The 15,708-nt window shown below is 43.7% G+C and overlaps 1 protein-coding gene across 4 annotated transcripts in view; it reads right to left on the bottom strand.

Annotated features, from left to right (window-relative positions):
- The window catches only part of MACROD2 (mono-ADP ribosylhydrolase 2), an 898,754-nt gene that overhangs the window by 19,435 nt on the left and 863,611 nt on the right, over positions 1–15,708 (bottom strand). The window lies entirely within an intron of this gene.

Raw genomic sequence — 15,708 nt, 5'->3', positions numbered from 1 at the left:
GGCTTCTTTTTCCCACAACAGAATTTACAGAACTGCTAATAAAACCGGTGTCTATCATGAAAACTGGCAGACTCTTGAGTCTAACAAGATAACTATAATTTTCCTTGAAGCTATTGAGCAAGTCTATAACATCTCCCAAAATCCTCTTAATAACTGACGGCTAACGCGGGTTCCTTACAATGAGGCGTCCTGCAGGTCAGCCAGAATACAGCAGCCAGTGCTGTGGGGTACTCAGAAATGCCACATGCCATATGAAAGTACTGAAACCCAGGCTGGCACACTGCAGCACTTAGCCCTTCCCGTAATGCCATCCCCCTGCTATGGGGTGCCAGAAAACTTAAAGGCTTATATTTGGGATCTTAGCACCAAAGTCAAGACCTCTACCAATTAAGCCAGAAGACAGTAACTGTGTTAGCAGTTGATAGCAGCAGACTTTTGTCCTGCTAAAGGAGGATGACAATCACCCATTAAAAGCATTTCCTCAAGCTAAACTCGTTCAGATTGCCAGATTTGGACCACGTTTTATGATTTATTCATAATGAAGAGCTTCCTAGCTCGTGAACTTGCAGATGCCCAAAGACTTTTCATTATACAGCTTTCAGCTATTCTGGGCTTAAAAAAAAAAAAAAAAAAAAAAAAGGAAAAAAAGAAATTGATATAGTGGTTCCACCCTTGGGTCAACCAGCAGCAACATCTCCCCTCTTCTTCTCCCCTTGAGTACCCACAGCTGGAGGACAACACAGAGCTTTTGCCAGCACATAGCACGAGGGTCAGAATTAGAGGCTACAGATGTGCGCTATTTCTCGTGGTCCAGGTCTGCAAGAATTTGTATGCCGGCGTAAGGATTGCCACTGCCCACAGTCTCCACAAATGCCTCGGCGTCTCCTACTTTCATGGGAACTACCGAAGCTTTCAAAAGAACGCAAAAAGTGCTAATCCCCTGGTGCAAGTGACTTCAGCCTTGACAGACGTTTTCCCAGAGTCACAGATAAAACTGAAGGATTCAGCCATAAAGGATTAGGAGTGGTGTCACCTAGAATTAAGTCACTGGCCTTGAACCACGTTTTTGTTCAGCCCCGTCAATAGCAAATTTCAGTCTTAAAAACAAGGTTTATTGAGTTTCTTTAAATATATATCTTGATTTCCTGAGTAGGTTTAAAGGTCTAGACAATTCATGTTATATTGGTTTATAGTTTCCATTTTTTACTACACTTCACTGCACTAAACAACATCAATCTGACAGTCTGAGGAGACTCAAACAACTTTTCACAACTGTCCACAGGATGTTTCTTAGGTATATAAGGAAAGCAAGGAAATAAAATAAACACCTTGCATAGCTCTTTTCACATAGAATCTATTTTAAATACTACAGACCCTAAAAGGGGAGGGCCTGTTACATAGAAAATAGGTGGTCTTTGCCTAAAGAGTTTATAGTTCACAGCCAATCTAGATAAACACCTTGCCTACTTAGCTATCACGCTATTCTGATGTAAGCACCTAAAAGAGGTCCCTAAATGAGATGTGTTTTAAATTAAAAGTCTGCAGCCTTTCAGTCATCAGGTGCAGAGATTACTTGTGATGGTAGGGGAGAAATAAGCCTTGTGCCTTAATGGGTTCAGTTCGCATTGAATATCTGTGACAATGCCGATTGTCACTGATTGAAAATCTTATGAAGGTCCTAAGCACAGAGTACCACTGATCCTCAGCCTGGTAAAACCTGCCATAATTTGGGAGTATCGTCTAAAGCTAACTTTGACTTAGTACTGTGCACTACCAGTTGATGAGGAATTTGCACGGCAGAGGCTAACCTGCATTTACAGACGATAGCCACAGGTTTTAGGCTTGTTCAAGGAATACGATCTTGCAAAAATGTAACAGCTGAATAAAAAAAACCCTTACTTAAGCCTCAAACGTACCTCAAACACGGGGAAGGAGGAGGAGAGGGTAAGTCTCCATGTCACGCCACGTCGTGCGGCACCTCGCAGAAGTTTTGGCTGCTTTGCTTCCCGCCATCAAAGCTTGCGAAAGCGCCTGGCTCAGGCCGGAGACCGGCCGGGCAGTCGGCAGCAGCCTCGACACCACGCCAAAGCCACCGCAGCTACCGCATCCCGCAGGCAGCGGGTGGTCCTGCTGCACAGGGAACCGACTGGAAAGGCACATGTGGAGTTGATCAAAATATTTCTAACAAAACCTTTTCCTGAATCAAATTACTTTTTTTTTCTTCTCCTTTCAAAAGAACAGATAGTTTTATGGGAAATGTCATGTTTTCAGGGAGTCATACAAACGTAGCCTGAGAAGCCCAAGATTTCCCGACAAATGTTGCTGGCTCTTGCCAAAACTATGAACTGAAGCTATCGGATTTCTGTTAAAAAAAAAAAAAGTTAAAAACCTCCCAAATTTAAAAGGAAATGAGTATTTTTTGATTTTGTAAAACGTTTTCACAGAGGGAGGAACAAGAGGGAAGTGCTTCTGACTAGCTAGCAGGAAGCACCTATGAGTGTGTGTATTGGTCATCCATGCAACAAGTATTTCTGGCAGAGCTAAGCGAGCTATTCTTTAATCGGCAGGAGCTGGAGGAAGCCTTCTGGTCACAGATGATACATGTATAAGACCGCAGTACAACTGCGTTAGAAATCCATGAAACGCATGCTCCAAGTAGGCTGATAAGCACGCAAAGCCATGAAATTTAGGCTGTGCGTTCCTTGGGTAGAGACAACCGTGTACGGCACCTTGCACGATATTACCAGTTCAAGTTTAGGAACTGTGTTGCATGCTGTATGGCAGTAATGATTAATGATGACAGTAACAATACTAATGGTTAAAAAGATCCTGCATATCCTTCTGCATGTTCCCTGCCAGCAAAATTCTTCAGTTAAGTTTCATTTCGTTAATACAGCAGTAATTCATAACCCAAGAGACGACTTAATAGTGTACCAATTATGGTACAATAGAAAGTATCATGAAAATAGATCCAAATGAAAGCTCGCTAAGTTCAGTTTACCAACTTTTCGCTCTCGTGGCACGTTTGCTATAGCAAGCTTAGAAGTTCAGATCCATTTTATTTCTGCCTGTCCTCAGGTTTACTAACTCTGAATTAATGCGGCTCCTTCCGCAGCCCAAACATGAACAAACTCTGCAAATAGCTGAAGGAAATGATAAGGACACCAGGTGACATAGATCACGTACTGTACACAGAATTACCTTCCCCAGAGTGAGCCCAGGTAGCAGCGTTTTGTGACATTCATCATGAAAGTTCAGTCCTTGGAGCGCTGCCATCGTGGTCATGCGGAGCCGGCTCTCCGCTGATAGAGCGGAGCTTATAACCAAAGGCCGTCCCTCCTGAGGGCAGTGCAAAAGTGAGTTGAATATCAGGCCTCGGGAAAGGTGGTTTTCTAGCCTTAGCTGGTTTTATTTCAGTCTTTCAAGGGCTGCTAGTGGGCCAATCAGTTTAAGTATGTGACGGTTTATAGCAACAAAACTGTGAAGTCTCCGGAAACTAGAAACCGGTGAAATGTGGAAAAAGAGTTGCCTTCTTGCCAAAACAAAATCCCCGTGTTGGATCAAATACAAAATATTTTGTAGAAACACAGAACTTGCGCAAAGCTTGTCACGAAGGCTTTGGGGGCTGCTGGGCGGCAGCCTCTCTGGTGTCCTTGGCCACCCTGACTGAGCGCAGCCAAGGCTGGACCAGCCTCCTGTCCCTTCCCCCAGCTTCTCTACGGACATATCCTTCCAGCTCTGATTTATTCCCCACGTGGGGACACACATCACCAGCAGCAGGGCTGCTCAGTGAGTGACTGGGGAGCCCCTGCTTCTCCAGGCAATGCCGCCTCAGGAACTCCCAGCAGCATCGCAGCAAGAGGACAAGCGAGACAGTAATTGTGAAGCGTGCCTGGCAATTCGTACGTGCTGCAGTTGTTCTTGAAGGGTTAGAGCTCGCTCCTTCATTTCCAAAGCCTGCAGTAGGTCTGAATACTTCAAGTATCAGACGGGATAGGGATACAGGAAAGCACGGAGCAGCTTCAAGTGGTGCAGTTTCATTCTGCATATGCATCCTTTGGGTCCTGGAGTCTTTGCCCAAAGACTCTTCCACCTCTAAGTCAATTAAGAGAAGGTGCAAAATACCAGAGACATGGCATTTCCTGGCAATACTGACACACAAAGTGTGTGTATACATATATATATTTATAACCAGCTACTTTAAAAGCAGACTTTGAAATGCCACTGGCTTGCTTCGTTCTGAGCGCATTCCCAGGGAGAATGTCAGGTCGCATAACTCATTTGTTATCTTTACACAGAGGAGCTCCACTAAGCACCAGCCATCATAAAAATACTAACATTCCTTTTTGTGGAAAACAAATATAAAAGAAAAACGCAGCATCTCTCTTAAAAAAAGCCAGTTAGCACTTCAAAGATTACCACATGGTCTGTAAATAGCAATGTCAATACACCGGGGAGCTGCGCTCCTCTTTGTTTAACGACAGCCTGAGTTACTCAAATGGAGGTAGCAATGTTACAGGCCTTCCCCGTGACACAAAACTACATCGTGCATTTATTTAGACACACTCTTTGCATTTTCTTTCCCTCGATGGCTTAAAAAATACCGAGAATTGGAGTAGCGTAAGAACAGCATTTCAATCTAGCCTTATATAAAGCACTGCTCTCCTCTGGGCAGTGTGCACCCAGCAGCATCTACTTTATACATACCACGAAGGGGAGCGTCAGGGAGAAAACTGCAGTAATTGAGGTCACGTCCTCCGTGCTTGTGAAGAAACCCCCTCCCACATTTTTCCGTCATCCACGGACACTTTAATGTATTTACAGCTAGCCGTTTTAATTATATCTAAATATTTATCTCCCGAGTGGCTAAATTAGTAGGTATTTAATTCTAGTGATGCAAATATCTGATGGCTGGGAGCTCTCATTTGCCTGTAAATGCGAAACACAAGCCACTGAATTCAATTACGTGGCAAATGTCCACAGGTACCTCTGAGGTATCTGACAACCCACACAAAATCTGTGCTTCACATGCTTAAACAGCTCGCTCTCATGCTTTATGGGGAGGGAGGGAAGAAGGGAAAGAGTTGTGTTTTGGGTTTTTTTAAAAATCTCATTTGCAGTCGTACAGCTAAAGCTCGGAGATTAATAATAAAAGTGCATATGTGACAATGCAGAAACAAATGCTGTTCAATGTCAAATACAAAGCAAGATGCAAATTTATTTTTCTGTTAATTAACCAAGCTTTCATCTCAACTGCTCTGATCTGTAAATAAAGCTCACATGCTAGTTTCAAACAAGTCCGGGAATTAAGCAAACAAATAAAAAAACCCCCTAAACCAAAATACCCCAACCCAACAGTCTCCTAGCACTGGTTAGCTAATTATGTTTGCCATTTTTCATTCAGGGGGACCTAAACAGATTAAAACAGGTTGAAAGCAACAGTACTCAGGCACTGGCCTAAGGGCGACAGCCCTCCTCTGAATACCAGCAGCCATCAGACACTGTGAAACACTGCCAAGAACCAAGGGGCATCCGGTGAATATTCTGAGAGATAAGAATGGGAAAGACGGACAGAAGGATGGATGGGAGGACAGACAGACAGAAGGAAGGGAGAGAAGAAAGAACAAACAACTGGTCCCCAACACTAAATAACATTACATTCTCCTGCAGCTATGCCTAGCCTCTAAGGATTTGCTTTCCAAGCTCTTTATTGAAATTGTTCAGGTCCTTAACTGATCTCCTGGGGGGCAAATCGAGGGGGTGGGGGGTGGGTGGGTGGGGGGCGCTGAAAAGCCTTAAGCTAATTAAGCATGGCTGAGACATGCTTGATGAGATGGGAAAAACACGAAGCTTTTGAAAGGGTGAAAAATCTCCGACCATCTGGTAGTGGCGTTGCAGAGAGAAGAAAGAGGAAGGACAAAGGGGCAGCTCTCCGCAGCGAGGAGGTACAGGACTCCTTTAATTACCGGGTCACTGAGACCATTACCGCTCCAAATGCCTGTGAAAGCCCGCGAAACAAGTTTAGGAGGCTCAGGAAAACCAACAGCTCTTAGCAAGAAAAGCATCTGCAAGAAAGTGAATTGGAGCAGCTTTCCCCAAGATATGTCTGCTAATTAGAAATCACAGGTAATAGGATGGGGGCGGCGAGGCCTCCGGATCAGAACAAGACTTTTTCCGGCAACCTCTCTACCTGTCTCCTCCAATTGCTGTTCTCCAAGGCCCTGCAGATGGTGCTCTCTTTAAATTAATACCACCCCACCAGCCAGAAGGAAGCTTCTGTTGTACTTGGCAATCCAGGTGAACAGCCTGCATTTAGGTTTCAAAATGAATGCCCCAGGTGTTTCATCAATCTGGCAAGCAGCTGATGTGCTCCAGCCTCTTCAGGCCTGGTTAAGGCTCATCTGTGTTTTCCCATCTCTAAGACCAGCTAGAGAAAATCACAGCATTCAGAGGGCGAACTTCGCACGCCGGAGCAAAATCTGAGCTATCTTTGCTCTAAATGGCTTTGTCAGCCACGAGCTGCGAAAGTGCCAGTGCGATCCAAATGAAGAGCCCTCCCCTGCCTTTTCCTCTTAAATGAGCTGGATACGGCTACAGCTGACTACAGTTGCAGGCTAGCAAAGAGCAAGCTGGTTTCGACACCAGAAGCTGTGACCAAACCTCTGCCAAAAAGCAGCGCTACGCTAACTCTCGCTTCGGGATGCGAATACGTGCAGCTGATTTCCTTCCCTCCCACACGCAGATTCTTCTCCAGTTATTTCGGCTGCGTGCTGTGATCCAGTCAGATTCGCAAGCTGCGCAAGAGCAGGCTACATCCATCCTTGGATGGGAGACCTCGTTAAAAGAAGGAAGCGGTACCAGCGATCTAACGCATTGCACTGCGCTGCTGTCTCCAGGATCAGACATAAAACCCAGGCCTTGACTACCTGTGGTCGTTAACTATCCCGTAGCAGTTGTGATAAGAACAAATGGCATTAACCCTATTCTCCGGCCAAATCTCAACGTGAATTTCTCTCCACTGAGCTCCCCTTGAAGGTTCATTTGGAAAGAGTTCCCATGTCTTAAACTATCACACTTTTAATTCATTACTGTTAAACATTGGCTGCATTTAATGCCAGAGGGAACAGTTTCACAAGCAGATTCTGTGATCTCTGTATATATCAGTTTCTAAGATAACTTGGGTTCCTTTAAATAGGTACCGGATATATATGTATTTCATATCATCTGCTTTTCACTTCAAGAGCCAGCTGGATCTGCAAGCAGAGCTGCATCCAGAAAATCTATTCCCCTCCACGTCCTACATAATGCTGGAAGCAGGTAATATTAGAAATATTGTTTAAGGACTTTTTCCTTTTTCTTTCTTTTCTTTTTTAAGCAAACTTGCCCATGTTGCGGGGCCAGAAGATTCAAAACCAAGCTAAAAAAGCATCCAAACTTTTGGATCAAAAGCATCACCTGAAAAGCAGCTGTGTTCCAGCTGGCCCTTGATGCTGTGGGGGGCCGCAGTACCACCGCCTGGTTAGCGAGTCATCTGGTGCAGACCGTGCAGTTCAAGACTTCGGTTTATATGTGCAAGCAGATTTATGACAAGACAGGCACTAAAAAAATTGATAATTGTATAAAGTGGCCACAATAGCTGTACTTACTACACACTGGACAGTTACTACTTTGGAAGACAGAGAGATAAGACAAACACAACCACAGAAGATGCCAGTTTTGCCACTCCAAGACCAGCGTGGGAGTTGTTAGCTACACTCATGTAAGAGGAACTGTAAAATATCTGCCGTCCCAAGGAGGAGGCCCCAGAATGTAAGCGCAACTCTGGTCTCTTTTGGAGATCCAGCTTTGTAGACCAACGTGACCACCAGAGAGGAGCTCCTGATACCCAAAGGAAGGACTGGGTGTGCTGGTAGGGACCACAGCAAAACGCCGTGAACGCGCGAGGTGAGATGCCAAGAGGCAGGACCAGGACTGAACTGAGACGTGATCGCAGCAGCCATGCAAAACTCGGAGCCGTGAGCAGCTAAACCCAAGTGAGGAAGAGGGACCGTGCCAGTGCTTACCATTGGCCTTGTACCCTGCTGATCAGAGCATGCTGGAAATAAATCTGAATTCAAGTCCCTCTCCATGCTGGAAGGGGTCAACTCCCGACCCTCATGTCCTAGAGATCCCTGGCAAGGCAGCCGTGAGGGAAAGCCCCTTCCATCCCTTCCATGCATGTTGGAACACCATCGACGAAAACGCATGACCTGCAGAGCCCTTTCAACACTCAGAAAAGAGTAAAACAAAAAGCAGCGTAGCTGCTGTACACTCGAAACAGCAAGTCCTGCTCAGTCTTCCATCCTCTCCAGACCTGCTGGGTCCTGGGCTGATGGAGGCACCACGCTCAGGTATCGGCACCCCAGAGAGGGGGAGATACTAAGACACAGCCCTGCCAACTACCTCCCTGCTCAGTCTGAGAGCTTTTCTGCTATTCTTGCCTGTTGCCTGGACAGCTGGAAGAATCAGCCAATTTAATTTCCTTGAATCGAGCTGCTGGAGTTAGGTACTGATTTTTCAGCACAGTGACATCTTACTTTGAAGCACCTGAGGTATCTCCATTTGCGCTCATTTGCTGCTTTTGTGCTACGTTTCAGGCTGACAGATCATACAAACACATCCAGCGAATGCGTTTTAACTGATGAAACACCTCGTAACCATGATAGCATTTGGCCACAAATTGGGAATCTCAATTTTTTCCAGGCACTGAGACAGTGACTTTGCCACCCTGACCCCCTAACTATATACCATTGTTAGCTGTAACCAGGGGGCAATGGAGAAAAGATTATTGACTTTTTCTTCTCAGAATCCAGAACACAGTTTAACTGATTTTCTATCCAGGTAAGAATGGTATAGCCTGTAAGTGACTGCTTATTTCCTCCACAGAGCAAATGCTGAACGTGTAAACACGCTGCCTTTCAAGGGCTGTCAAGTAATGTAGGTATTGAGTGTTTTTTGACAGGATGCTGTAAATGGAATAAAGGCATTTTTGGTCTCCGCAGTAGCTATGATTACTGGCAGAGCTATGCCCTTCACACTGGTGACTGGGGAACAAACAAACAAAAAAGGCTGCACATCTGCAAAGGGGAAAAATGAGACAAAAGGCTTACGTGTCCCAACATTTCAGGGTAAAGACCCTGCACCAGTGAAACAATAACGAAGGGCGTTTTGTGGTTGAAATTTGCTGGCTGCAGAAAGCTATGGATTTTAAAACTCAGGATAGAAGTCACAAGTAAATTCTGAACCTGGGAGAAAAATCCTTAATAACTGTTTGAGCAAAGAACAGCGTTAGTCAGGTATGGAACAATTACGCTATGAGCATCCCAGCACGTATACGGGTAAGTAAAATACAACATCATTTCATACTCTTCATACTTCTCTTGGATCTCTCAAACAACACCAAGTGCTTCTGCAGTTCCCCATAGACTGTCTATAGCTGCAACTCAAAGTGCATCGTCCAGAGCATCTGCTTTGCTGGACTGGTTTAAGTGCAGCTACGAACACATTCACAGCGCACAGGAGTGCTCCAGGACAGGACCCCCAGAGCTCATGCAAGACCCCAAAAAAGGAGATGCTGAACTTTTTGTTAGAAAAAGGAAGTCCCAAAGAGCTGCACTCCTGCACCAATACGCTGAGATACCGCTACTGCATGATTAAGATACAGGTGCAGTCACAGAGATGTAGGAGGTGAGATTAAATGCTAGCTTCCTCCCTGGCAGATCATTCACGGTGACTAGAGACAGGGTCAGCTTGGGCTGTTGGGCTAACACTATGGGCCAGGTATACCGGTGGTGACCTCGCATGCTCATCTGGAGGCGAAATGTGATGAAAGCCAACCAAGCGGAGGAAAACTGTTCCAGATGGCAAGATCTGCTCGAGAGAACGCTTACCTGTCAACCGCATTAGGAAAAGGTGAGGGGACAGAAAACCTGCTGCCAAAAAATTATGGGTAACGGGCAGAAAAAAGGAAGAGAAAATCCAGAGGTATGAGGAAAGCATAATGCTTCAAAGATCTGAACGAGATCGGGTGGGATTTTTCCTGCTCTGGGTCTGCAGTAGTGAGAAGCAGATTTAATCTCAGTCAGAGTCATGCCCTATCAAGGCAATCTCCACTTTACAAGTTGTAGACACATCTTCCCCCTCACTGTGTAATAGTCCCTCCTTGTACAGCACTGGCCTTCCCCTCCAAGTGCCAGGAGCAAGGGCACCTATGAAGCCACGGTGTACCTCCCTGGCAGAGCCAACACCGTGGGGATGCGCAGAAGAGAAAACAGAACAGAGCTGAATCAAAAAATGTGCCTCCTGACCCACCTCATAGTATGCAGAGTGAGTAAATGCCACCCTTCTCATATGAGAACAAGGTTAACTACTCACCCACACCATTGGGCACAACTAGAGCAATAAAGCTACTGACAGCAAAGCAACAATGTCGTTCCCCCGCTCCCCCAAAAGAACAAGTGAGGGAATCTTTTGATGCTACGACATATGCTGCTTTCTTTGAATTTGTTCCTGTTCTGCACTTGAAATAAAAGACAGTTCTCCCAAATCATTCCCTCCCCACTCCCACTGCTTGTGTTTTTTTCTACACTCGGTTATGACTCCACTCGCTCTATTTCATGAAAATCACTGGCTAAGTACAGTTTCTTTCTCTGCTGCCCTAAGTGTGTGCCATTTGTGTTTACGAAATAGCTATAAGATAACGCAACAACCTGGACAGCATGGTACATCCATACATAACGTAAGCAAGGGGGAACACAGAATTTCCAGTTCCCAGAGCCAGCTCAGTTGGATCTGTGCATATTCCATGATAAATAAACTTTAATAAAGGAGGTAAGATTCCAAAATTAATCAGTTCATAACAAAATGAAGCCTCTTTTTGTAGCAGACAGGGCACAAGAACATAAAATTTGTCCACGAGGGATCAAATTCTTTCCTTGTGTAGCTCCCCACACTCCATTGGTCTGCTGGACCTATTCTAATTTAAGACTGAAGTTCTTAGTGTTGCCAACAGGAGTTAAGCCCACTGTTCAAACAGACGCCTTTGTAGCTGTATTGTATATTTAAAAATGGTGCCATTTCTCTGGAGGAACTAAAGCTAATTTCCAGATACGCTGTTAACTGCGATGCCATCTGTAACGCTGCAGTCCTTGGCCAGCGAGCCCTACTTTTTCAATGTGTTACAGGAAAAAGTTTCTAAGATGTCAGTGTCTCTCCCATATTCCTTTCACTTGTTCCTTGGGTGCTATTTGAGATGATTTGAGAGAGATACGCGTTTCGTTTGCATAAGGCACCGCCGCCTCTCTGGAGATTTGAGCTAAAACCAAAGCCTAGTAGACTTGGACGCCACCACGTGAAATATGGATTCCATTATCTTTCCAGTTTTCATATGCTAAAAGGGCATTATCAGTGTCTTAAAGCTCTTTAAGCCTTGTAGCTCACAAGTACAAAACATGTAACATCATGTAATACTATTATAAACATATGAGGACTTAGAATGACTTCATAGCATCTGCTTTTCAGTGGGATTTCATGGCTTTATATTTTTTGGCATTCCTACCATGGAAAATAAAAATGAAAATGGCACTTCAAAATATTCCATTAAAAATATCCAGTTTCTCCTCCAGCTTCTCAGAGGACTTAATTTTTTTTATTTCTTTTTATTTTCTGGATATGGTAAAGAGTTCTAAAAATTATTTTACTTGATTTAATGCTGACTGTGTTTCAATTCAGTACTGTAACATGAGTTAATTAAACTAAACAAAGGCCACATTGTCAACACTTTCAGCAAGAACAAAGAAATGATATTTTTAAATGAAATAAAAATTGCCAATTCATAATAGTATTTCTATTCTGCTTACTGAAAATGAAACGAAGCAAGCAATCAAATACACACAATAAACCTTAAACACTATCATTGTTAAAGTATTCCCTTTTCTTGTTTCTTTTTTTCTTTCCTTTTGGCTTTTTGTCTTGTACCTACCACCAAGCCTGATAACATAAAGTGACTGTGACAGCAGGCAAAATGTTTAAGCTGAAAAATTCCCTACGTTTTCTACTTTTTATTAGAAAAGCACACAGAAAAAATGTATCGTTTGTCTTTGAAAGAGATAAAAAATAATTAAAACTTAAAATTGATCTTGCACCACCTATTTTTTTACATACATTCAGGCTAGAATCTGATATACGGAGAGTAATGAAAAGAAACAGATTCCTTCTGAGGCAGGAAAAAAAATATGACTTTTTTCCCCCCAGGAGACCGAAATCAATATCTGGAGCAGACTACTGACAGTATAATAACCACCCCCGTCCTGCCAATGCACAGCGCTGCGCAGCACAGGCCAGGCAGTACCCTTAGGGAAGGCCTGCAGGGGGGCTGCATCCCATTTGCCGCCTCTCTCAGAGCTGGGGAGGAACACCATTTTGGGCAGCGTGCGCTGCCTGATGCGGTATGACTTCTGCACCGGCCTGTGCTTAGAAAATGAATGAACCCCGTCACCTCCGTGGTCCTGCTGGTGCATACCACCGGTCATGACAGCCCGCAAGGGGCCATGGAAGTAGCAAAGCTGGTCCGCAGAAGCGACGCTCCCTCCTAATAATCTTGCTGATCCTTCGCGCCATCAGTGAAGCAACTGCTGATAGCACCCACCCTTTGCTGATATAAGAGCCCGGAGACCTCCCAGTTCACAACTGACAAAGCCACCACAAATATAACCGTGGACACTGGGACCAAAAAACCCACTCCTCTTCCGCAAGCTGCAACATCCAAGCGGAGCACAGAACACGCTCGCACAGAGCCAGTCACAGGCAGGCCAGCCTCACCTGTCTTCAGCTTTTAACAGAGCTACCCCAATTCCATACCTATGCAGGACGTTTTAATTGTGTTCACGAAATTCAACATACAGTTTGCAAACTCGGAAAAAAACGCCGCCTACCCTTCCAAAAGTAATCTTTTGCTAGGCTAAAAGGTTTTTTTTCCCTGCCTACAGTTATGGCCTTTGCTGCTTCCACAAGGCATAGAAATTACCTGGATACACTTTTCTGCCACGGCTACGTTGCCTTCAGAAGAGCAAAGTACTTTGGACAGGGAGATACAGACCAAACAGCCCTCGGACCACCACAGATTGACCACAGCAGGCTGGCAAGCAGAATCTGGTCGCAAAAGCTCCTCATCTGGCTGATATTGCAACTGCAAAGTTCACTTGAGTTTCATGATGTTCTCGAGAAAATAAAGGCATGTAAAGCGAGGCTTCTTAAAACCTAAAGGTATCCCATGAATAAAGGCACTTTTGTGGCTTTCCGGCGATAATCTTGTTACTATGTACCTCCAACTACTTCCAGCTACTTGCTTTGGAACAGTCCACCTCTCTGCGTAGCTTAGAGCTCTAGACATGTGAGTTTGAATACCCACTTGCAATTTTCTGGTTCCACAGCTCTTCCAGCATTTCTGCAAAAGGTCCAAAGGTGCACTTTTTTTTTCTTTGCCAAATATCAATACCTGTCAGAAGCAGATTTTAAAGATACATTTCATATTTAGGGCCAGACTGTTCTGTAACAGCCCCAAAAACGTCATCTGATTCATTCAGTATGGGTTGTTATCAAAGACCAAACACACTGTATCTGATTCGGGATATTTATTCCTTTCTTCTTTGGGCAACTGAATAAAAGAAGTTGGAGCCTTTATACTAGATCTTCAGAAGCCACAACATTCTAAAATATCTTTGTATTCTTTTCTTTCAAAACAAAAAGAAAATATCTTTTTAAAGATATATAAGGAAGATTTTAAAAATCTCTTTTTTTCCCCCAAAATGTCTCATCCACTTGAAGCTGAAAAGAAGTTTGGTTAAGAAATAAAAGGTAGTTACAATTGCCATGACTCAAGAATAAAGATGTCATATTTGTCCAAAAAGATCTTTCTCAAGAAGTATTTCATTTCTCTATAGCCACAATGTCATATCAAACAAAGTCATTATTTTGACATTATTTACAACTGTACCAATGCATGTAAAATCCTATAAATGCCTGAGACTGAAACTATAAAAAATTGAGAGCTCTTTTCCTCCAGGTTTTGGAATATTTAATTCTCTCCAACATTATGCCACAAAATTATGTCTCTTGCTAAAGTACAGATGGGGAAATGACCTGAAAATCCAGCTGTTTAAGTGAAGAATGGACGAAGTAATGGCTACAGAGTTACATAGCTATTCATGCCACAAAGACTGTTGAGCAAAACTGGGCTTAGCTAGAACAGAAATTAGGCAGAATTCAAATTTACAGTAAACAGGCACCGACCAGAAGCCCGGCAAAAGAAATTATGTATACTGCAAATGATTTAAACCGTGAAAACTCCCCCAGCCCGTTCCCAAGCCTGCCTTGACACTGCATGGTTCATACGGGAAAAAAAGATGGTTAATACAGTTCCCTAAACATGGCATTCAAACAGGCTAAGACGCAACTGCACAGAAATAGTAATTGTAAGGGCTGTGTCCTGCTCTTACGCTAAGTCCCTGGACACTTTAATATCCTTTTTATAGGCATTAATTATGGCATTTTGCTCCTTGATTGTGGTTCAGCAACAACCTGCTTCTGCATTTCTGGACTTGTCCAACGGAAAATAAATGTGTCCTTTGCCCAGGGAGGATGCTACCCAACCACTCTAAATTTGTTTCCTGGGTGGAGAAACATCCCAGGTCAAGCTCGAATCATGTTCCAAACAGCACAATAAGACAAAATATTTTAGCCCGAATACAGAAGAGAGCCAACAGAGAAATAATGGCTACTTCTGTTCATATTCCAGTGCTCTGACGGAAATCTTATTCTCCAAAGAGTTAAGCAACTTCCAGAGACGATCAGTGAGGAAAATCATCATATCTAATGTCTTGACGAAGGGAGATAGAAAGAGCTGGGAAATAAGAAGATAGAGGGGAGAGCAGGCTCGGAGGAGGAAATGGCTACATATTCACACAAATAAACATGAGTTTTATTTCTGTGTGCTGCAAATTGCGTTGTGGAAGAACTGTGCTGATTAAAACTACAACTAAATGCTGAATGCTTGGTCATTACAACATGACAGGACTATTTCCAAGTGTACATACAAAGGGACTGCCAAACGGTCTATTAAAAGCGTGTACACTTACCTAGTCAGCAAATAGGTCAGCGATCACCACTTACTCTGCTTTTTAATAAAGGGATTTGAGAATATTCCCTAATCTTATAAGAAACACAGATTTTCATTATTCTTCTGTGAACTAGAATGAGTGCATTATAGTAGCTGGAAAAAATTAAAAAGGCATCTTAGTTTGTCTTTTTTCTTCAGTTGCTCCCTAGTAATATATAACTTTAAGTTACGGTAGGAAAAAAGGGAATAAATTGGCACATGCTATATTTTATTACTGATTTTGGAAAAAGCAAGAGCAGGTTTTTATGAAACACATACAGTGCCTTACATTGTTAAATTCTTCAGGGTAATCTGGCTTGTTTCTTACTGCTGGCAATGGGAAACAGTAGTGAGACTGCCAAGACTTTGATTCGTCGTTCCTCTGGGCTCCGGGTGCCCCAGAACCTCGAAAGCGCCAGGATCCATGACTCCTTGGTAATACGCACTACGGCGTGACCCTGGAGCTGCGAAGCCAAATGAGCTATACAGAAAGGACCCTGCAAGCCCTAAAATCC

Source organism: Gymnogyps californianus, chromosome 3 (assembly GCF_018139145.2).
Source record: "Gymnogyps californianus isolate 813 chromosome 3, ASM1813914v2, whole genome shotgun sequence".
Lineage (NCBI taxonomy): Eukaryota > Metazoa > Chordata > Aves > Accipitriformes > Cathartidae > Gymnogyps > Gymnogyps californianus.
The sequence above is the reverse complement of the archived record's forward strand: the minus strand, read 5'-3'. Positions and strand labels throughout refer to the sequence as shown.